Source organism: Pangasianodon hypophthalmus, chromosome 29 (genome assembly GCF_027358585.1).
Source record: "Pangasianodon hypophthalmus isolate fPanHyp1 chromosome 29, fPanHyp1.pri, whole genome shotgun sequence".
Taxonomy (NCBI): Eukaryota; Metazoa; Chordata; class Actinopteri; order Siluriformes; family Pangasiidae; genus Pangasianodon; species Pangasianodon hypophthalmus.
This window is the reverse complement of record NC_069738.1, coordinates 13,194,280-13,219,035: the sequence shown is the minus strand read 5'-3', so window position 1 is coordinate 13,219,035 and position 24,756 is coordinate 13,194,280. Positions and strand designations below refer to the sequence as shown.

Here is a 24,756-nt window from a genome sequence, read left to right as displayed (position 1 = left end):
TGCCTGTATTTGAATGCTGTCTCCATGGCCAAGAGCCACTGGCTGTCAAAGTTTCTCTCTAGTTTGGTGAGCTTTAATTTACATTTACAGCATTTGGCTGTTGCTATTATTGAGAATGACTTATAGAAGTGATTTGTCTTTTCCAGTAAAAAATATATCTTCATGCTAGTAGAAATTGGCCAGGGTTTAAGAGATCCTTTCTGTGTAAACTGTCATTTTGTATTTTAAAGACCTAAAGGTAACACATTTTGATATTCTCTATTAATTCAAATAGACGATCTAGATACAGCACTGAATTAAAAACCATTGCATCAGTTGCTAATTGCTTTCGTTCGTCATTTTGTTCACAAACGGAATAAATTAACTACCGTAGATTTTGTGGATACCTGCAACATTTAGGTTAAAAAAACACAGACACATTACACTATGTAACAGTGTTCTTTTAATGTTGCTGTTGCTTCCTATACCAGAGTTTTCCAGCTTTTATTTGAAAGTGAAATTACCACATTGCAATGTAGAATATTATGCAATATACCAAAAAAAAATCTCAGACTGCGCTTGGGTGCAGTATAAGTAGTATGCATAGTATGCAATTTCAAACAGATAATAAAAAAAATTAGTAATAGGCGAATGCACATATTTTGTTGTCTGTTGGTGGCACGCTTGACCTGACCTCATCTGAGTAATATAGAATTGTGCCATCGAATGGGAAACATTTATTCAAAGCATTCCTGAATATATGATATATTAGAGTTTTATCAGCCTATTATGCAACAAGTCCTCATATTATTTTATAGTATCTGTCTCTTGAGGCCACACAACTATAACCCCTCTCAGTACATATATGAAAACACACAAAGTCAATCGCTGCTGACGTTTATGGAGCGTAACTTCTTTAAGGAGCTGGAAATTGCTCATTTTTGATGCAGCAGCCATCTTTTGCATAAAACAACTGGAAAAAGAGGAACAACATGGGAATTTAATGGCCGAATGTGCCAAGCTCATTGCTACTTCACATGTTAATATATAAATCAGATTTCATTCTGACAATCCAGATACACATTTGACTACTGTCACATCAGTGCTGGGTTTGGCCACAAAATGGCCATCAAGCACTCCATTTCCCATCAGCCCTGCAAATCACATGACCTGTAATCACTAGCACCTGTTTGTGTTCTCTTCAATTTGTAACCCTATTTAAGTCCCGTTTCATATGTGTTTCCTTGCTTTGCTTTAGTTGTGTGTAGCTTATTACATACCTCATATTTAGGGTTCTTGTGGGAGGATATTATAAACCACAAAATTCTCTCTCTCTCTCTCTCCCTCCATTTTTTTTTTTTTGAAAAATTGATATCCTACATACTTAAAGAAAATATTTTAAAAATATTAAAATGTTACTGAACAACCTGTTGAGATAGAAATGCAAAACAAAAGCATATTCTACCATTTTTCATACAGTTTACCCACTTCAGTTTCCCCCACGCACATCTAGCACATCCAGCCAGAAATATTTGGAAGCATGTAGATTACCAGATCATGTGACACCATCAATTTACACACATCAAGAGTATGTTGTTTCTCATGGATGTGATTTTGGAGATAATAGAGGAATAATGTTTTTTCTTTCCCCAGATGTATGTAAAAAAATATATATAGCAAGGCAAAAGTCTCTCTCACCCTTTCTCTTCACTAGCTGCATTTACATGGACACTAATAATCCGATTGTAATTGGACTAGAAGCACAATCAGATTTAAAAAGTCACATGTAAACATGTCAATCGGAATGAATTGGCCAAAACCGATTAAAATTTCATTCGGATCGTAAGGGGTGGTTTAAACCTTTTCTAATCCGATGGAGAGGACATGTAAACACTTCATCGGATTGAAACCAGATAGTTCTGCGCATGTGCAATAACGTACAAATCACGTAATGACGTATGACGCACGGCTGTCAGCCTAAAATTCTCCTTCCACTCCTCGTCTGTGAAGTGGTGCAAGACGACGTTGTCCCACCGGTCCTTGCTTCGGACCCTCATCCACAGACGCCTTGTTCTGGACTCGGGAAGGGGCATTTTAATTGCTTGATAAATACACGCAGTACCGCACAAAACATCACGCACTCGTCGTCTTCTAATTAGCAGCTGAAATAAGCAAATGTTAAGTCTGCTTTTTAAAACGAAAAAAGAAGCAATGGCAAGAGAGTGGCTGCTAGTATCTGCGTGTTGAAACAGCGGGAAACGTGTATTCGTGCACTGTGCGCATGTCAGAAGATCAAATCCGATTCTGTCATGTAAACGTGCATATCAACCAGATTACTTTATTCAGCGTTCTTGTAAACATTGCGATCGGATTAATCAATCTGATTGATTTCATTCCGATTGAAACAAAAAGTGTCCATGTAAACGTGACTACTGATTGGCTGCTGGCTCCCATCTGCCACTCTGTATTCAGACTTCTTTTGTGCCTAAAGTCGGGGCATGATGAAGTTTGATGTAGCTGACCTGGCTTATGTGTACGCATGTTCCCTTTGTTTCCAAACCAACACCACTGACCCAGCAGTGACTGTAATTACAATTACAGGATTGTCAGGGCAACCCACAGCACCCTGGGCACATCATATTATAGAGCATATTAGTAAATCCTATGCACTGTAGATTTAAATTAAAGTCATTTATCGTTTTAATACAAATGTAGTTCATGAGATTCAGTTTAAGAGGATGAATTTGATTTGAAAAAAAAAAAAAAACCTGTGCTTTACATTTAGACAATCATATATTTTCTCATCATGTAACTATAATCTTCACATACAGAGATTTCTCTTTATTTTCCTGACAGATTCAGCTCCTGCAGGCTCTTACCCCTCTAACATCTCTCACTCCCCCTTTTTAATAACCGCTCTTCCTTTCATATCCCCTCCTTCTTTGCCCCTTTCACTTACAGACTGCCTCTGTCTGAGAAATAGATAGGAAAACAAATGGGATGGGCTGGCAGACAGAATTAATTTAAGTGTGTGCACAGACTAAGGGATACAAAGCAAGCCAAAGTGGGTGAACACACGCCTTTTCTCTCTCTTTTCCTATCTGTCTTTCTGCCTCTCACTCCAAAGGCGGAAGTATCTGCCCAGCAATGGAGAAGGGGGTGGGTGGTAGCAATGACATATATTCCACCCTCCTGTCCTGAACTCTCCCCTCTACTCCACTCCCATTTCTCTTTCTTCCCTTCCATCGTGTAAGCCCATGCCTCTTTTTCTCTCCATCAGTCTCTCCCTCATGCTCTCCCCTCCCACCTCTTTACGCACTTGCACTCGATTACACACATGCATACACCCTTATTGTCTCCCCTCTTACACGCACAGCTGTCTCATGCTCTCTCTCTCCTCTCCTTCTCACGGCCACAGAGTCATCCACAGGGATTATTGTGGCGCTTCTCGTCCTGCCTGGCAGCATTGCTTGTGTTCCTTCGTCCTAGACTGAGAAACCTGACTGACTCCTCTGCTTGCTGACTATCTGCTCAAGCTTTTCCTTCACCTCATTTGGGATTTTCACCTCTTGCAAGAATTGAGGATGTACAGAAATCTTTACGGCATCTACGTATGAAGCGAAGAAGGACGAACTTCTGAATGGACAGATGAAACAGACATGAGGAAAAATGTGGCAGGAAGTGTGAAAGGGAGAAGGTGAGGATAAAGTACAGAGAGAGAGAGAGAGAGAGAGAGAGAGAGGGGCATCTTAGGACTCAACTGAGATTACATATGGGTGGATGCAAGGATTAGCAAAATCGTGGGGGGAAAAAGTGAAGAAATAAAGAATGACAGAGAAGGAATGACAGCAGATCGGATTTGCCTCCCTCCTGAACTAGGCTGGTACTATGCCATTTTCTTTTCATGTCTCATTCACCATTTCACCCCTGTCTTATTTCTGTACTGAATGATTGTAGTATCCATTGCATTATTCTGTTCAGCATTTATTGTCTCTAAATACCTCTTTTTTACTTTCTAAACACATTTTTTTTGTAAATTTGGTGTGAAAAAAAAAACAGTTTTAAATTTGTACAATTTGTGCCATTTGTTTGTGCGATTCTCTGATTCTCTTTTTACTTATATCCATAGCATCTCCTTGTTTTTTTCTCTCTCCTAGGTTTACCCTGAACTCTGGGGTCCAGATTGAGAATGTGCAGAACATACAGCCTGGAGGTAGGGGAGCCAGGCCATGTTCGCTTGGTATGTGTGTGGATATGCATTATTGATTGTTCATTCCTTCGCTCCTCTTAATTCCTCATGTGTAACGCTGTGAATACATTTCATCTCAACATCTGCCAACTCCCTCTGCTAGCAAATCATATATATACATATGTGTGTGTGTGTGGATGTGTCTATTCGACTATTATAGGAGGTGTCCCTATAATAATAATACATTGTACAAAGATAGTAAGTAAATGTATGTTTAAGAATACGAACCAAAGGTAAATGGACTCTGTGACTGAACTCTCTTTGCACAGGCATTGAGGTTTTTCTCATGTAAATAATATGCCTGAACATTTGACCAAAAACATATAGTACATACAGTCAGGTCCATAAATATTGGGACAAAGTTATTTTAGCTGTTTACCACAGTATATTGGAGTTGAAATTAAATAATGTGCAGACTTTCATTTTAATTTGAGGGTATTTATGTCCAATCCAGGCAAAATTAACATAATTAGTTCTGCCTTCTTATAGACTGCATCCTTTGCAGTCAATAACTGCCTGAAGTCTGGACCCCATAGACATGACCAGTCACTGGGTTTCTTCCCTGGTGATGCTCTGCCAGGTCTTTACTGCAGCTGTCTTCACTTCCTGCTTGTTATTGAGGTATTTTGCCTTCAGCAAGTGAAATGTATGCTCAGTTGGTTTCAGGTCAGCTCAGGACTGCAGCACATTCCACTTCTTTGCCTTGTCTTGGGTTGCTTTCGAAGTATGCTTCAGGTCATTGTCCATCTGTACTGTGAACCACAGTCCAATGAATTTTGAAGCTTTTGGCTGAATGTGAGCAGATAATACAGCCCTGTACACGTCAGAATTCATTCTGCTGCTTTTGTCAGCAGTGACATCATTAATAAATACAAAGGAACCAGTTCCACTGGCAGCCATACAAGCCCACGCCATACGATCACGAGCAGTTCTTTTCCTTCTCCATACTCTTCTTTTTCCATCTTTCTGGTACAAGTTTATCTTTGTCTCATCTGTCCATAGGACGTTGTTCCAGAACGCTACAGGCTTTTTTAAAATGGTTTTTGAAAAATTCTATTCTGGTAATCTTCCTGTTTTTAAGACTTACCAATGAATTACATCTTGTGGTACAACCTCTGTATTTACTTTGGTGAAGTCTTCTCTTGATTGTTGACTGACACAGATACGCCTAAAAAATGTGTTTTTGATTCTTAAAAAGGAAGTAATTACATAAAGAAAAGAAAAACAAAGAAAACTATCGCTGGAGGCTCAAAAGGCAACAACAACAAAAAACCCATCTTCTTCAAAATCTCAGAGAAGTTGGTCTGCTTGTCTGACTTCCCCTTCTCAGGTCCTAATTTACACATTTGTCAGAAGAAACTGATGCAGGACATCATGTACAAACTATAGATAAGTACTGCATCAATGTAAAACGTTACCTAATCAGGACTCTGGGCAGAGTTTTGATCTTGGTAAGTACATCAGAGTAGTACATCATATCGTACGCATATGACATCAACAGACATTAACTAATATGTCACTCACACATACAGTATACTACTGATTACTATTGACTACTCTGATTAACATACTATCTAACATGATTAAAATGTAATATTTGATTATAATGGATTATTATTGAATACCAAGTTTTGTATTTTTACGGTGTGTAATAATGCGTAATAATATTTCACCTTGGTGGAAGAACTATTAGGTAAACTATGTCCTTTAATACTGCGTGTCAGTTGAGCTTGTGTCTGGAACATGTACAGCAATTTCCCACATCTAAGAAATTTAACAAACAACAGGACTAAACAGGACTTTTGTGATACTGCCAGTTTTCCAAACAAAATGGAATACTGTTTAATTACATACTTTCATATGAATTTGCCTGTTCTGTACAAAACTCAGTAAAAAAAAAGGCAAGTATTTATGCCCTACACACTATTTAGTTGTTTTGGCATGAGAGTCTATGTAATAAGAACTTTATTTATTAACACATTATCTTTGTTACTGGGTGGCACAGTGGCGCATTGGACAGCACCGTCTCCTCACACCTCCAGGGTCTACAGTTCGATCCTGAGCTTGGGTTAATGTGTTTTGCATGTTCTCCCTGTGTCCGTGTGGGTTTCCTCTCACCTCCCAAAGACAGGTGGATTGAGTACTCTCATTTGCCTGAAGGTGTGAATGAGTGAGTGAATGTGTGTGTGTGTGGTGTCCTGTGATGGACTGGTGTCCCATCTATGGTGTTTTCCCGTCTCACACACAGCGCTCTCAGGACAGACTCCAGATCCACTGTGACCTTCACAAGAATAAAGTGGTTATAGAGTGAAAGGATGATCATCTTTTTACTGAACCTTGCATTTTTGCTTTTGTCCCAAGTTGCTCTAGAGTCGATCATTTGTGTATCATGATATTTAATTTCGATTAAAGTGACTTCTTTTAATTTGTGGCTCATGCAGAAGGCAGTTAGTAGGCAGTCCCAGATCTAATTTGCACAATGCTGCATTTTGCATTGTGTGTTCTGACATACATATATCTGCCCTTAGCTCTGAGTCATTACTCTACCAACCTCTCATGGGTTCGGAGTCAAATCAGTTATCTTGCTACACAGGGTGTCCAAAAAGTCAGGAACCAAGAAAGTAAAACTACATATACTTAATTTTGTATTTATTATTTACAACATATGCTCTACATGTTTCAACATTAAGCTCTATGCATTTTCTCTCTCACTGTATCATATTTTTATGGATTTTGCTTGACGTATTCGGATTCACATATTTGTTCAACATATTCCCTTTGGATCCTGACTTTTTGGACACCCTGTAGAATAAATTTTCAATAAATCAGTGATATATTTCACAAAAATAATCAAAAGTATTCAAAGGACAGGTCTGAAAATAATAAAACCTTCTTAAACACTTCTTATGTTTCATACCAATATAAAAAAACCTATATCTAGACCATGAACAGACTTAAAAAGAACTGTCAGTAATACCTCTTAAAATAGTTACATTGGTTGGTAAAATTGATAATTACTGGTTTTCTTTTGGACACATTTTACAGCATTAACAGGAGGTTCTTTTTCATTTACTAAACTTAGCAGGATGACTCATTTATCTGAGATTTAATTAATTGATTATACACCACAGCTTCGATTTCTACCTCTAATAATGACACCAATCCAAGATCATCCCTTAACGTTCAGTACGTATAAATATACCACAGCAGTCAGTCTAATAACAGCCTCTTGAGTCTTAGAGGCTAACGTGATCATCTCAATCTATGTATATATATATATATATATATATATATATATATATATATATATGTATGTATGTATATGTATGGCTGAATTACCAGCTTCAAACCTGCTATGGTATCTACATATTGGCAAGTGCTCCAGATAGTGCTGGTTTTAGAGAAATCGATAGGAATAGAGAGAGCTTGGATATCTGTAATGTGTTGCTGAGCAGCTCGTGCCATGACATAATACAGAGGTGTGTCACTGCGGAGTATCTCGGAGGAGTGTCCTTGACAACAGAGCGGATTGGCTCAGTTCCCAGAGCCTGTAAAACAAACAGTTGCATTCCAAAATATTACTGAGCATCTGAGGCTGTAGAGCCAGAGACAGAAGCTTGACCTTCCACATGTCCTAGTAGCTGGTGAAATTTAGACCATTTGTCCTTCTTCATATTCTTTTTCCTCCTCTTTCTCTGCAACTCGAAAGTATACTAACTTGGGCTATGTTTGTCTGTGATGAGAAATGGTCCTGTCCGCTTCCTGTCTGTTTTAATCGTAACCTGTTCTACCCCCAACCAATTCAAATTATACCATTGCTCTTTCCTCAAATGTTGTTGGAACATTACTCCCAGGGAAGTCTGAAACCTTTTGAGTCATTCCAGTCAAATCCAAATGCTGTTAACGCCTCCTGAGAGAATTCCACCTTGTCTTCGTTTGGCTGATTGCCCTTCAGCATTGCCTAGAGAAGCTTGGCAGTTCACTGAAGTTCTCAAGAAAATCTCTGCAAAACCCCAAAATTATTTTCATTCCCAAAAATTATCTTACTGATGTTACAGGAAATCTGCCTCCTTCAGAGATAACATTTCCCTTAAACTTAACCTCAGGCTGCACGATTTGGACCTCAGTAATAAAATAGTTCATGCAGCAGGTCAAGGTGTTGTTCTCTCATCTCTAGATTGGATCATCACACTTTCTACGTGAATGTTTAACACTAAGGATCAGGGAAATGCTTTCTGGATTGTACATAGACTCCTGAGACTTAGTGTCAGGGAGGAGACCCATCTTTGTGTTCATGTGTATTGAATGTCCTTGAAAGCAAAAAAAATTTTGTACTGACAACCAGGTTGTATAAAAACAATCCAGTTTTTTAATTTTATAACTTTTTGGATTTGTAAGTCACACACAGTTAGGCCCTGACCCTGATCTGGGACAGTATGCTTTTTAACTTGCCAAATATGTTTTTTACAGTGGGACTGGCATTCGTTTATTACATCCTGGGCTAACAATGACTCAGTTGTGGCTTAAGATTGGGATGTGTCTCAGCTTGATATCTATACTGATTTTGGAGAACAGGGTCAATCATATTTATGCGTTGCAAAAACAGGTCTATGCTGCTGCAAAAGATTACATAATGCGACAAACAGCAGTGAGTCTAATACTCTTCCCTGCCCCTAATTTTGAAGACGGAAAGTACATCTGAAATCACATCAACTGAACTGTAGGAAAAATCCCCCTGCCATAAAATGCGATACCACTAGGTACCGCCTTGTGTCCATCAAATCAGCCCCAAAAGAATCTTGAAAAACATCCTTGCCTATAGTTTCTTACACAGAAAGAGATGGAGTTTGGTATTGTGTGTACCAAAACCATGCAGCTGAGGGCCTTGATTAGGGGCAATTAGGGGCAGGGAAGAGTATTAGACTCACTGCTGTTTCATGAGATGTCGCATTATGTAATCTTTTGCAGCAGCATAGACCTGTTTTTGTTTTGGGATCAAGTTATTTGTTACAGAAATCTAATCAACTAACCATTGGCTGGTATCCTGACCTAATTGCCCTTCAACAGCTGTGTGTGTGCTTGCTGTGACTAGTCAGTGGTTGTGATAGTGTGTTTTTGTCTCATGCTTCTTGGACACACAGCTGGTGCCTTCAAGGTTGTTGCTATGGCAGTTCTGTTTTCATAGTAATGGGATGGAGGGAGTCAGTGTTATCTTGTGTTATCTAGTGTTATCAATATTGTCTTCAAAGGCAGCCCCAGACAAACTTTTTATACTGCAAATTCTTACTGATGTGGCCTTTCTAACCACACTCACAACAAAATTTGACAAAATTCTTGCTCAAATTGAGCTACAACGTGTTTCTCAATCAGTCACCAAAATTGACATAGAAGGGGGGGATGGGGTGGGGTGCAGGGGAATCCCAATTCTTATTGGGCTTATTCAGAGTTTAAGCAACTTAAGTCCAAAACTTATGTCAATATTTAAGCAGAGAAAATTACGCATATACAGTGTGTGGTAACACGTGTGCTGAAGTTGATTTTCTGGGTGCTCCATTCAGATTACACAAATCACTTGTGTGTAGTTTACATCTCCGAAATTGCCAGATTCCAGTAACATCTAGACCAACACCTCTGAACACAAGAACTTGCCTTTAAGGCTGATGAGCTCTCCTGTAAAGAAACATGCCAATGGTTTGAAGAACATGTTGACCAAGCACTCATTTGCTGTCATATCTCTGATTAAGATACTGTCCAAACCATAAACTTCAGTGCGACATATTGTGGTTACATCAAGCTATCAGACAGTGGTGCTGAACATGGTGATTGAATGAAGCTCCTTCCATGAGCTCTGAGGTGTGCTGTGATTGACTGGGACTGAGTTTGATTAGAGCCCGGCTTGTTTGCTCTTTCTGAGTATCTCAGATGTTTTCTCTGAATTGCTCAAACTGCTTAATTTTTTATTTTTTTACTACCTGATTTTGTAAACCTGAATATTCAACAGCTTGAATATGAATTGTTAGCACAGTTTAAAATTTAACCTTAAAGACCTGAATTTCAAATAGTTGAATTCAGAGAAGATGTATTCAAATATCTGAAGCTTCTCATTGAAAATTTTCACATTTACACTTTTTTTTTTTTTTTTCAAGCATTACAAATTCCTGTTCAGGTTCTGCTGACTCTGATTTCATTTCATAAATCCATTGATCCAAGATCTAGTTTTATAGCAAACGAACAGAATTAAATCTAATTAAGTGCAAACAGTGTATGTGTGTGCACCATGGTGACCTTTTTTGCCAGGCAAAGACTGGGAAAAAAGAAAAAATGTGTTTCCCTTTGCTACTGCCTAATTTTGGGCTAGGTTCAGGTCTTTTGTGTTGACTCTGAGGTGCATTTGGGCTGGACATTTTGCTGAAACCTGGCAACCCTGGTTGATATGATATTAGCTCTCCTATGTTCAGTTCATCACTGGAAACACACCTGCTGTATTAAATACAGTTGACCAAAATGGCCAAAATTATGTGGAAACCTGAGAAGTCACTTCACTCACTTATAAGAACTGAACACTACATTCCAAAACCATGGGCATTAATATTGAATTGTTCCGTCTTTGTTGTATAACAGCCTCCACTCTTCTGGGAAGGCTTTCCACTAGATTTTGGATCATGGCTGTGGGGATTTGCCCATTGTGCCACAAGAGCGCAATAAGTCAGGCACTGATGTTGGATGAGGAGGCCTGGCGTATAGCTATCATTCCAGTTCATCCCAAAGGTGTTCAGTGGGGTTGAGGTCAGGGCTCTGTGCAGAACACTCGAGTTCTTCCACTCCAACCTTAACACACCATGTCTTCATGGAGCTCGCTTTGGATTCAGGGGCATTGTCATGCTGGAACGGGTTTGGGCCTCTTAGTTCCAGTGAAGGGAATTTGTAATGCTACAGCACACAAAGAAATTCTATACAATTGTGTGCTTACAACTTTGTGGCAACAATTTCAAGAAGACCTTATTAAAGAGTTACTCTAAAAGTAAAAAAAAAAGTATGAGCAGCTGCTGAAGAAGTGTAAGAAAAGTGTAAGAAATCGATAGGATCTATAAGAATGCAAGTAAAGTAGAAAGCAAGTGTCACAAGTTTATACAGCTTTAAAAGTTTGCCCAGTGTACTACTAACTACTTTTTCTATTTGCTTCCCAGACAGCTACACAGGATGAGATCACCGGGACTGAGCATCAGACAAAGATAAGTATAAAATCTATAAGTATAAAACACTTTTTTTTACCATTAATCAAAAGACAGTTAAGCATCATTCTGCTGGCTACTGCTATAGCACAGCAAAAAGTATTTTTCTGTTCAAAGGAAAGAGCTTGCATTCTATTTCATAAAATTCATCAACAATCCACACACACACACACACACACAAATGCACAGTCATCTACTGGGGGCACTCCATCTAATAACCTGGACTGCAACAGCGGGTGAAATAGAAGTCTCATAGTACTTGATGACCTCCTTTTTAAGCTAGACCCAGGGTGGGGTTTTCATTAAAATTAATTCTTTTACCTGATGGCTGTCTGATAGAATACTTAGTGTTATAGTCTCTGTGTCCAATAATTAAAAATGCTCCTCAATACAAACCAGCATGGCAATTTACCATTGAGACAAAAAATCACAAGTCCATCCATGATGCATAAATACCACATGACCCATATATAACACCAATTTAAAGAAGTTATTTATTATTTACAGGTATTATTTAACTGGCCATAGACCCCTTACCACAACAATGTTCTCTGGATTTGTAGCTACCCTGTTTTTACTTACTATTTGCTCTATACTCTGTCTACAGAACTATTTATATTGCTGCGGCTGCCTTGAGGTGGCAGACATTCAAACACTTGTTAAAAGTCTTGCAGACGGCTCTCATAATCAGACGAGTAAAAGATGAATACAGATTGGTTCACCATTCCTGACAAACAGTGCTGCATATATTGCTGGAAAGTGAACACGCACTGCAGAGGCTCAGTGGCCTCCTTTCAAACTCATACAGGTTCAGTGGTGGTAAACATGGTTTTCTCCATCACACTCATCCACTCATTTAACCTTCTGTAATCTCTGCAAAAGCGCAATGACCCATCACTTTTCTTCACTAATACTTTGGTGCAACCCAGGGGCTATGCACTCTCACAGATCATCCCACTCTCTAACATCACCATTAAGAGGCTCTTAAGCTTCTTCAAGATGTTTCTATGCTTTGGGCAAAATACATTTGGTAATCTGGTGTTGTTCTACTCCGGTATGACCAAATTCCTCACATGCACCAAAGACCATACACCACTTTCTCAAGAGAGTGGTTGTTGCTAATGTTGCAGCTATTTTTTTCAACTTCAATCACTCCAAACCCTTATGTCTATAGATTCATATCTGTGTGGAGATTTGGGTTCAAGACTTTCACAGGCACCTAGCTATTCTGCAAAGTCATGGATATACTGCATGCTTAATCCTATTCCAGTGAATGCCTGGCATTAAGAGGAATGGGAATAAGCATACAGTATATCCATGATACAAACCTGAAAACAGCTTTCCCATGGAATAACACTTGATTATTGACCTCTCTCCAGCAATCCACAAGCACATTCATGACCAAGATGACATATTCAGGGCCCAGGCAGGAATCCTCTACTTCATGTCTTTTTTTCTGGCAAATGTGCACCAGTCCACAAGAGTAAACATTTAACTTGTAGGCCATAATTTTTTTTTATTTCAAATGCTGTGCTTCTCTGTGTACTGAACCAGCATTTCCTTCAATTTCTTCAGCGGCCCTTCTTGCCCTTCTTTTCCCCAAATCCCCCCTTTCTTTCCTCTCACAGGTTCACAAGACAATGACCAACAGGCAAACTTTGCCAGCTGGTCTATTAAGAGCTCCTCAGCAATATTTTGGATCTCTGTTCCATCAAATGGAATAAGCCTTTTGAAGAAGGCAATATCATCAGTTTTTTATGGGAGTGGAGGTAGGAGATGTATGATCTGCATTCTTAGCTTGCCTATTCATAATAATATTAATCCTGGGTGCTCAATGCAGCCAGGACTCTGAAGACTATGCTAAACAAAAGTTATGGTTGAAAGAACTCACATTCCATTTCATAAAACCAACCAACAATGCACAAAAAGAACATGCTAAAAATACAAAAAAACAAAAACAAAAAGTGCTAATACGTTTAATTAGAAAGAAACTTTCACTCCGGCCTTGAATTGTATTCTTCACTCTCTATTCCTCTGGCACGTGTAGAATTCCTTGGGGAAAAAACATATAGCACACTAGATAACCAGAGCACAGTGCTCTATTGGGACAAGTTGTGTGGCTCAGTTCGCTTTCTCTCCTTCTCACAGGTTCACAAGGCAATGACCAGCAATCAGGCAAATCAGGTTGGACTGTAATGATGGCTGAATTGCAGATTTTTCCTTAAAATCAAAAACGTATTTTTAAATTATGGCTGCTTCCTTAGTTCCAGTTTTCTAACAGGGTCAGTATCTCAAGGAACCATATGAACCATATTTCTTATTACAACCAACTAGCCAAAATGTCACATCAACCCCAAACTCGTGACATAAAAACAAAATTCTACAGAGGTGAACATAAAGAAACATAGACTTGTCACTCTAAATGATGACTCAGTTTAATCCGTATCCAATGTCCAGATGGACACTACTCAAGTGACGACTGCTTGGTGAGGAATCTCCTGATATTGGTCCATCTGTAAGGACGCTCACTGACACCTCACTCCTGGGCTTGGACATGTGGGCCAGAATATGGGGCAACTCACTGTGACTTTGGTTTATATGCATCACCAGGTGTGGTTGGAACAATCCACTTGGCCTGAGAGCTATTCAGCTCTGCAGAATCTGTATACACATTACAGACCTGCCACCAAATTGGTCATAGGTAGGAGGGGAAGCTTTAGGAATCGTAAAGCCAGCATGGCCAAACAAACCATTTCCATGTTCCAACACCTACAAGGGGCTCACCTGCCTTGTGCTATCTATGGTCAGGGGAGAACACCCTCAGCCTTCTGGTGGGCATCTGTGTGCACCTCTTTTACTATGTAGACAGTGTCTCGCCACTGAAGAATCTCACAAGAAGTGATGGGACACTTCATAACCAAAACTTTGCTCAATGGACAGTGACTACATTAGATCATTGTGTCCTGATGGCAATGTCATAAGGATGCAAACAACAGTTCCGCTGCTGGCCCCAAGACTTTTTAGGCATTGATGAATGTGCAAATGTACATTATGACCTATACATGTGTTTCTTTTGTATCTTATTATGACTGCTGTAGGGTGCACAATGCGCCTTGCATTGTTGGTCATTTATATGTCATCTGCCTGTCAAACACAGGACACATCATAACTGGCATGTTTTCTCTTGGAATTGCAGATCTAAGGGATTTCTATTGATGTCCTTCATTTTGACCCCAAAGCCTTCCCAGAATACTGAAGGATATTATAACAGCAAATGGGGCACTAAATCAGGAAAGGACAAAATCACATATGGGTGTGGTTGGTCAGGTGTCCACATGCTTTTGGTCATATGGTGTATCATCACTATTTGGCTACTTTTACTGTTTCACAGGTAGACTTGCCAATGCACTTTACGGTCAAGAGAACTAGAGCAAAGTCTAGTCAAGATGTCAAGACTCTGTATTTGTGTCTTCGTGATTGCCTTCACAAATTAATCGTCTACTCTTTTTTTAGCATAATGAAAAAAAAATCAGTAAAGGAGTGAATACTATAACCTCAAGTGTAAAATCTCTGAAGTTACCAGATTTTTCTTGGGGACAGGAGTTGTTTAGTTGTGCCTAGACCATTGCACTTTCTGTCTGAAAAACAGTGGAGGATAGAAAACAAAGACTGACAGAACAGACTGCATTGCATTTTCCCCTCAGTTTCCCTTAGCTGTCAATTGCAATATGATGTAGCATAAAAGCAAGAGACCATGAGTTTACAGTTTAGAATAACATAATAATGTTTGAATGAGAAGTAGGCACAGAGTTTCTGTGCATGTTCTCTCTGTATCCATGTGGTTTCCCTCCCACTTGCCAAAAACATGGCAGAAGGTGGAGTGGCTCTGATAAATTGCACCTCGCTGTGAATGTGTCTGTGTGTGTGTGTGTGTGTGTGTGTGTGTGTGTGCATGTGCATGGTGCACAGGATAGGCTCCGGATCCCTGGAAACCACTGAAAGTAAGGGAGTGATTTAATAGTAGTCTAATATATTGCAAATATATTAAGAGGTAACATCATGATCAGAAAAGGATCCTATTCATGAAAATCATGTTAATCACATGATCGCTGCAAATTTCTTAATTTAACAATATAGTTTCCACCTATATTTTTGGCTCCCAGTCTATAAAATAGCACTCGTTACAGCACCTGCTTTTTTTTACACGAATGCATGGAAGTAGCCTAATAATCTGTACTGACAGTGGCAGATTTGAAGCTTATGTGCTATGGTTATGGCTCACTTTATGCCTAGGTGGAGTTCCTAAGTTTATCTAATAATCAATATGGCATATAAAATGAGGTTTGATCTCAAGATAAATATGGGGTCTGAGATGGTGCTGTCACCTCTGATCTCCTTCCTGTGCACCAAATAAAAAAATGTGGCCTCTACAGAACTGTTTCATATGATTACTTAATTAATAATAACGTATATTTAATATTGCTTCTCATCACTGGAGCTAATATCATGCAAGTAAATTGGGCATTTGTTTCTCCTGTGCAACTGCCCACGTAGGCCTGCAGAGACCTAAAAAACAAAAAAAAAAACACTTTAACTGGGTAAAAACGGTTCACTGGGCCAGATCTGGTACTCTTTTTTCAGTTAGATCAGTCAGGGATCTGAATAATTAGGTACAAACCTACAGCCAGCCCCAAGAACTGCCTCCATTTTGGTCTTAGGACAGGCTGCAGTCTCATCAGTTTGGTAATGCATCTACCCATTACCCAGACACCATCCAACTGCACACTTGTTACAGGGGTTTTCTTTTATGTTCAGGTGATTGATATATAGGTGATTCCTGTTCCACCAGGTTTGGATTAGTCTCAGAAAAAGCAAAAGGTTCAAAACTAATTGAGGATGTGTATGTCATGAGGGTTCACAACATATCCTGATAGTGCACTCTGCTAAATAATAATAGACAGCACTCATGGAAATAATACAGGTGGAATATAGGTCGAACAGTGTTGATACTGTTCTTTACTGGGGACGAGAATCACTCAACATGCTGATGTTGGTATCTATTGAGGATGAGAATTGCTCAAACTCACTACAGAGCAAACCGTGAGGAAGGTAGGACAGTTATGATTGTGCTTTGCAAATGTCCAAAAGTGTCTCTTGTCACAGGGATGCTCAGGGCAGACATAGCATGTGTCCTTAAGAAAACGAGGTGTCTTCACCTGTGTGAAGTCTGAGGTATGTCTGTGTAATCACGTCTTGTACCCAATGGGCTAATCTGTCTTTACACAGTGGTAGCATTCTGCTCAGTGAACACAGAAGGCCTGGGGTAAGGATGCGCATGGGCTTTTATTTATCCCATGGCCCCTTGGCATGGTCAGTGGGCAGTAACTTAAACAAACAAAAATGCAGCTTTTCAAGTGGCTTCTCGCTTATCCTTCACAGAATCTAAAAAGCAGTATTTTTATGACACTCTTCCCTGAACCTAACCCAGACCCACAACCAGCTATAATGCAGCTATTGCCAGGGAACAAACTGAAATGACCATTGGTTTAATAAAAGGATGATTTCGATGTCTAACAAATTTGGAGGTTGAAGCTGAGACAGCATGCAAAATCATTATTGCCTGTCTTGTTAAAAGCGCTATACAAATTGAATTGAATTGATAATACACAACATTGTCACCATCAGAAATTAGATGGCTCCTGAGATGGAGCTGCAGCTTTATGATGACGTTGACACAGTGCACCTTGACCAACACAGAAAGGACAGAATAGTGGGCAAAATTATACAATAAATCTTACAATATTTTGTCTTATCTAGACCTGTGTGTGTGTGTGTGTGCGTGCATCTCTGCCACATGCAAAGGTATTTGATAATGTGGCAAATGAGATAAAATAACCCTGAGTGTTTATGAATGACCAATGACGCATGTTTTGTTGAATAATCTTAAGCTTTTTGTCTTATTTTAGTACAGAGCAATGTCAGCCACTGTTCTTTCCTTCTTTCCTGGCTTTTATTTAATTTTGTTTTATTTATTTTTTTGTGACAAGTGTCAAGCCACGTCCCAATTAGTGTGTGTTGTGCTAGTAAGGGATAGGTGTGAGTGTGGGTGATTCAAAGGGTGTGAACTGCAATGTAAGTGAGTATCATTTTACAGTGTGTTGAATGTGTAAAAAAGTATCCTACTGTCATGTTGGAGTGTGAAATTTCATATGTTGTCATGGTTATTTCTACTATAGGAGTTGCTATTTTGAAGAGTGTGAACAGCTTGTCTTATCTTAAACAGAAACTGTTTAAGATAATTGCTACTGTTGATTTTAGCATTGCTCTTGCTCTCTTAGGGTGCTTTCACACTTGCCATTTTTTTCTCAACTGCCAGCCCTTGCTTTATGTATAACCCTTGGGGAAGTGGCAGCAGTGGAGTGCTTCTGAAGTTGGAAAAAAAAAAAAACATTTCAGGAAAGCATCAAGTGATGGCAAGTGGGTTTTTTTGCCCTCCATCCAATCAGGTCGCAAGTTGAGGGAAGGCATGAAAACAAACAAACATGCCGGTGAAAAAAAAAGTCTTGTTAATGAGACAGGATAATATGATTTATAAAATATTTCATCATCATTATTACAACACGGTAATGTAACTACAAAAATAACAACTTGTGATTTTGGGGCATTTATCAGTACAGGATCTGTGGCTGTGTACAGTCAAATTGCACAAGCAGCTCCTCTCTTGATTTTCTGCCTCCAAAACTGCAGCAAAGGCAAACAACCTCCTCATCACCATGGTTACAGCAATCTTTATAATATTTATCACTACTCCATTAAATCTAGATAACAAGACAGGCTAGTTAGGACTGGTATGTCGTGATTTAATTTTTCTAATAAAAGTTGCTTGCCTGAACCTTTGTTTGTCATTAATCTGATAATTGTGCTATGCCAAAAGAATGGGTATGCGTATGCAAGCCATAGGAGGTTTGTTGGGAATGTTTAATTCCTTCTTTTTGGAAATGATTTCTTGTTAAAGCAATGGACAAACATCTGTGTATCAATGTGCACAGGGCAAATTCCTATAGTATACAACACAGAACAACAAATAGGAGATAAATGTAAAAATGTATACATTTAAAATTGAATATATATATCCTGAATTTGTATATTTGTGTGAAGCTGCTTTGTGACAGTGTCCATTGTTAAAAGCACTATACAAATAAAATTGAACTGAATTGAACAAATATTCACTGCAATATGTTGAAATGTCAAGACAAATGTCTATGACAATACCTGATATGCTGACCTAAGATCTCAGATCCATGTGCTCTCTAGCGCCAGAGACTGCATTCCACCTGTAGTCTTTACAGTAGGTCTGAAATGGTCAGAAAGCCATGCCACAGAAATATCTGTGTATTATTAGCATGTATTATTGCATGACAGGACACAGCCTAAAGTGAAGCCCACTTACAGTTCCTTTAAACCCTTATTATCCTCCTGCCCTATTTATATTGCTAAAATTCCAGTACATTACTCTTCATTGTATATACAATAAATAAGATTTTAATTACAGTAAATGATAAAAACACCTACTGAACTTTAACTACTGGACCTTCCCTTTCAAATGGTCTGTTCTTTATTCACATATGGCAAGCATTTCTTATGAAACATACTGTATTTCACCTCATTTAAATACCCTGGATGTGGAAGGATGTGTTTGCGTTAGGACAAAATGCTCACCTTCACAACTGAAAGCAGCAAACATTAAAACAAACAAACAAAAAAGAATCTATATATCTACCATATGGCTGGTTTCTAATCGATCTGTTTTTGGCTTTGTTGCCCAGATCATTGCTGCCTCAGAGAACAACCTTGAAAATGATGTTAGAGAGATTATGATGATGATGATCTAGGCGTACTGTATAAAGACACGTGTGTCTGTAATTCCTGCTGGATTATTCCAGGTTTGTGGGACTAGTTCTTGTGCACTACGGGTTGAGGTAGTTGGTTGTATGGTTTTGCATCATAATCAGCCTGGAGTTAACTGTACAACCTTCTATCTTTCCCCGCGGTGTCACCACCCCGACTGATCCTAACCTCACGTGGACTGATGCTGCGTTCATGGTGCCTTGTAAGTGGTAATTTCCAAGAGAGTGGCTACCGGTGCTATTCTACTATAGTGAACTTCAAACATTCGTGCGACATTTTACTGAAATTGCAGCACAGCAACAACAGCAGACAATAACGACAAGCAACAAGCTAGCTAGCTAATGTTAGTGATAATGTTGATGATTACCTTCTCAAAGCAGTGATTACTATGGTCAATGTTATAGATTTAATCAAGTACTGTGTTTGTATATTAACTGGTCTAAAGCCAATAAAGTGCTATAAACTAATTTAAAAGTAGAGAACAGGGACTTTATGCTGTTCACAGTGTGAGCGGCCATGTTGATTTGACATCACACTGCTAGTTGAGAAGACAACCCTAATTTAACGTGCTGAAATTTCAAGCTGAAGGAGCGTGTTTGGTGGTTTTTACTGGTTGCAGGTGGGGAATTACAAGTTGCAACTTCACCTCGAACGCAGCATGAGTGACATTAGAGACCATTCTCCCAAGCTTTGTGAAGCTTAGAGGGGAAATCTCATGTCTCTGTATTTTTAGTTGAGGCCCACTCTATGCCATGCTTTTCCTGGATTTCTTGGGGCAGGGGTGTTTGTCAATTTTTTTTTAAACTAGTGCCTTTTCACAATCCATATAGCCATTCAAGGCAGACAGGGCAATGGAGCAGAAGCTGCAGCAAGCTAAATTCAAGCTAAATTCAAGTTAAATTCAAGTTAAATTCAAGTTAAATTCAAGATAAATTCAAGATAAATTCAAGTTAAATTCAAGTTAAATTCACATGTCTTCACAAGCTTTCCAGGGAAAGTCAGTGAGAAAGTGGCTGCTTAGCAGAGCAATTTAAAAAAAATTATTTTGCTTGACATTTATTTTATTTATTTATTTTTTATACTTAGGAATTTATCATTTTATTAAACACAATGGCTAGATAATTTATTGCACTGTATTTATGTATGTGAAAGTGAAATTGGCCAGTGTAAAGGTCTAATGATAGAATATGTACAGTATAAGTGAATTGAGATTTGTTTATTATTAAAATGCTTATAAAGATGTAATCTCATCAGAAAAGGCAAACATTTTTAATCACTCTAAGTAAACACTAGTATCACAGCACATATTATATACACTCACCGGCCAGTTTAATAAGAACACCTGTATACCTGCTCATTCATGCATAACCTACTTAGAAGCGAGCTTGTTCAAGAGCTACCAGAACCTCCGACCGACAGCCACGCCCTCCTCTCAGCCAAGCCATGTGTACTCTCCCATTCACTAATTACTTAAACGGCTTTGTCAAACTGTTACAAAAAGGGCACAAATAGAACGGACTGGATGTATAGCACTCAAAAACCTGCATACTTTCACTCCTTCATGACTGACCTATTTTGTCCATAGTGATCTGCTGGCTATAATTACAAAACTGTTCACCTAAACACATGGCGTGAGACAGTGAGACAGTGAACAAATGGTATATTTGGGGTTATTTTGCTTCCCAATGTTAGTGCAAGAGGAATATTGATGTGTACAAAAACACTTTGTTATGCAGCTACAAGTTCCACAATCATGACATCTATGATATTAAATAATGTGCAGCGTATAGAAAGTGAGGTTGTGTGATTTCACTGGGGTTCTGTGAAGTTTGCCTGGTCCCAAACCTCCTTAAAAACACAGCTTAAAAAATAATATAAAATAAAAGAGCCAAAGGTTTTACTTTTTGTTACTGAGGTTAATTAGCAGCATTAGTAATTATGTCAGTGGAAGATTCCCACAAGGATAGTAAGACAAATGTGTGTGTGTGTGTTTGCCTGTGTATGTGTGATAATGAGCTATTGATCTGTGGGTAATGTGTATAGATTTGTAATATTTGCTGTGAGCTTTTCATAATTATTTGTCTTGTTTCCTTTGAATAAAACAAAAAAAAAATAGGAATTTTTTTTTTGCCCTTTGAAGACAAAAGGATCATTCCATCATGTAATATCATATTGTTAAAATTGATTCAATTTGCAGGTTCAGTAAAAAGCTTGGAGCTGCCAGAGTAAGAGAGCAGCGTTTGCTGGAGGTGCACATTTTTCCTTTGTCTGGAGTTTTTCACTCAGTTCTCAGATCTGAGTGCTCAGTGTCTACTGCTAGAGGCTACCAGATTAAACTAAGAGTAACTGCAGTCAGTAAAATGTGGGCTCGAATTTATGTACCATATTTTAATTGTTTAGATCTTGAATGACTTACAGTAGAAGGCTGGAGTTGGGGAAATACCTTAATCAATCCGTCCACATAGCTATTTTGTGTCATCTTTGCATTTAGTGCATTTTGTTGTTTTGTCAGCAACCTTTCAGCTTAAATCTTTGCAAATCTGGAATTTTATTGCAGCTGTACAGAAATTCTGAAATGCCATGTAGAGTGTGGAGAATTTATGTTAATAAGCTGGTACAACTGTTAATTAATGGATAAAAGTCAGGGTGTGTTTTTGTCCCAATATATCATCTTGACGTTCTTCAGCCTTGGGACTTGCAGCCTGTCTGAATAAAAGTGCTAAACCTAAAGCCACATCATGTAACTTTTCTCTGCTATAGTGTTGCTTAGTGGGATAAAACATGATATACATGTTACAAATTTTATAATCTGAATGTAACCTCTGATTTATTCGGATCATTTTATATAATAATGTACTGTCCATTTTCCTTTTTAATGTTCACTTAAGATCCAGGATTCTGTACTTTGTTTCAAGGGAATACAGACAGAAATATCTCAGCAGCTTGAAAAGTCTAGTACTGCACCTTCGAGTATGACTCTGTGTCCCTGAGACCCTTAACCTGTGGTGTCCCTTCAAGGTCACAGGTGAGGTCCTTGGGAATATAGAGTATACATTCAGTCCTGTAAATTACTCACTTTCTTTTCTCTTTACATGCTTTACTTAAGGTTTATATTGCCAAGAGAACCTTAAAGGAAATACTGAAACATTTTGTATAGCATGTTTGGATGATGCTCTTTAATAAAAAAATAGGAAAATCTGTGCTGATTATACAATTAGTACAATTAGTATAGTATTAGGTCTTTTGATGGATTCCCATTTAATTATGTTTAGGTATTTTAAATGAGCTTGAATTAATCATTTTATAGAATAAATAATTTAGAGCCATTTACATTTATTTAATTTGATAAATAAATAACCTGAGTGGTGCCTTTGATGTCATTACTATACAGCAAGTGGTTACCTGTGTTAAACACTGTAACAAACTGAGGCTTGTAGTAGTGTCATGGTGGACCTTGCTGATGGTGGGGACAGTTCCTGTTGGTTGGCTTCTGTGATCTCATCAGTCAGAGTGTCCAATCAGAAGTCAGCCCAGGTACATGACCCCTGCACATGCCTCCTGGACCAGCAAGGTGTATCAGGCCTGAAGAACAGATCATTTTGTGCTTATTAGTGTCATATAAATGCATTAATGAATTATAACTGTCTGCATGGGCAGCTTCCAGTGTAAGAACCAGTCTGTCATGGAACTACACTACCCATCAGCCCCACACATCACATGACCAAGTCACATGCTTCACTAATTACTCTCACCTGTGTCTTCTTATGTCTTGTTTGTATTTAAGTTCCAGTTTTGCACCGTCTCATTGTCAAGCATTCGTTGTTGTCGTTTGTTGTCATGCGTGCCAACACATTATCGCTTATAGTCTAGATGTTTCTTGCTTCATATTCATTTGTTCACCCTTTTGTTTGTTTTGTTTGTACTTTCCACAATAAATTACCGGCATTTGCATTCGCCTCCACCACCGATTCCTGACCCATTATAAATATGATATAACAATGCATGACATACATATAGCTACAATGGATTAATTTATACATGATCCAAGATGGCGGCACGACAGTAGCACGCAGCGGCCGCTCCGGATCCAAAATTTTTGCTATTTTTGTTTTTAGCCCAACTCTTCAAAGGCACATGGACATCGGAGAGACCGGTGTTCGTGTATATCATCTCCTCTTTGCAATTTTTTGCACACACCTGTATTCAATTTCTGCTGCTATAAATATTTATTATATAGTGTATATTTACACTCTCCACCTGGCTGCTATGTTTACATTCAGCCATTGATTTTGTCAATCTTTTGCACTACTGTTATAAGATTCACTTTTTTATTAGTACTGTGTGCTAGTTGGTGCTGCACTGTAACTCACTGTGCCCATTGTCTTGTTTTGATAGTTTTTGTACTTTGTGCTGTCTGCACATGTTTGCACTGTGCACTTTATGTGAATATATGTAACGTCTACTGTAGTTCTGTGTTTTGTTTTATGTAGCACCTTGGTCCTGGAGGAACGTTGTTTCGTTTCACTGTGTACTAACTAGCTGTAAATGGTTGGAATGACAATAAAGCCACTTGACTTGCCTTGAAATATAGAAATAATGCTAATTACATGCACGTAATTACAAACATACAATAGGTCAATACACAAAATAGTAGGAATCCACATAGGTCAATAAAAAAAAATTACTGTTAACATCAGAGCTTGGGTATGTATTGTGGCACTATTTTTTTTTATGCAGTAAACATATTTTCCTCTGCATGTCATAAACTTGTGTCTAACCCTGATCCCCTGCTGTACTCTATAACAGACATTTGACTGACAAATTTTAATCCACTGATGATCCAAGAACCAGAACAACTCCACACCCCACCCAGTACAGGCATTTTAGCACTTCCACTCAGCTGATCATTGACTGCACCTGTTAAATTCTAATTTAGTTTTGTCTATATATACCAGCTCACTGTCTATAATCTTTGCCAGGTTTTACCATTTCCCATGTGCATTTCTGAGTGCTGTTTTCTCTGTTTGCTATTCCTTGTTTAGCTTTAGCTTCTGCCCTTTGTTTCTGATTTTGATTTCCCTTCATTGCTCTAATTTCCTGCCTGATTTCTGACTACAATTTTGACTGCTGATTTGCATACTCAATAAAAGGTTACATTGTTTACATCTAGCTTCCTCTGCTTAGTGACATTCTGTGCATGGTGCAGAAGAGAATTTAAAACTCACAGATATAATATAAATGCCTTCCCCAAACTGTTGCCACAAAATTTGAAGCACACAATTGTATAGAATGTGTTTGTATGCTGTAGCATTACAATTTCCTTTCACTGGAACTAAGAGGCTCAAACCTGTTCCAGCATGACAATGCCCCTGTGCACAAAGCGAGCTC

General features: G+C 38.6%; 1 long non-coding RNA gene across 1 annotated transcript; it reads left to right on the top strand.

Annotated features, from left to right (window-relative positions):
• Positions 1 to 3,234: 3,234 nt before the first annotated feature.
• LOC113535190 (uncharacterized) lies at positions 3,235 to 24,687 on the top strand. Its single transcript, XR_003403574.3, has 4 exons — positions 3,235 to 3,862; positions 4,137 to 4,219; positions 11,416 to 13,229; positions 13,609 to 24,687. It is a non-coding gene; the product is annotated as an uncharacterized LOC113535190 (long non-coding RNA).
• The last annotated feature ends 69 nt before the right edge of the window (positions 24,688 to 24,756 follow it).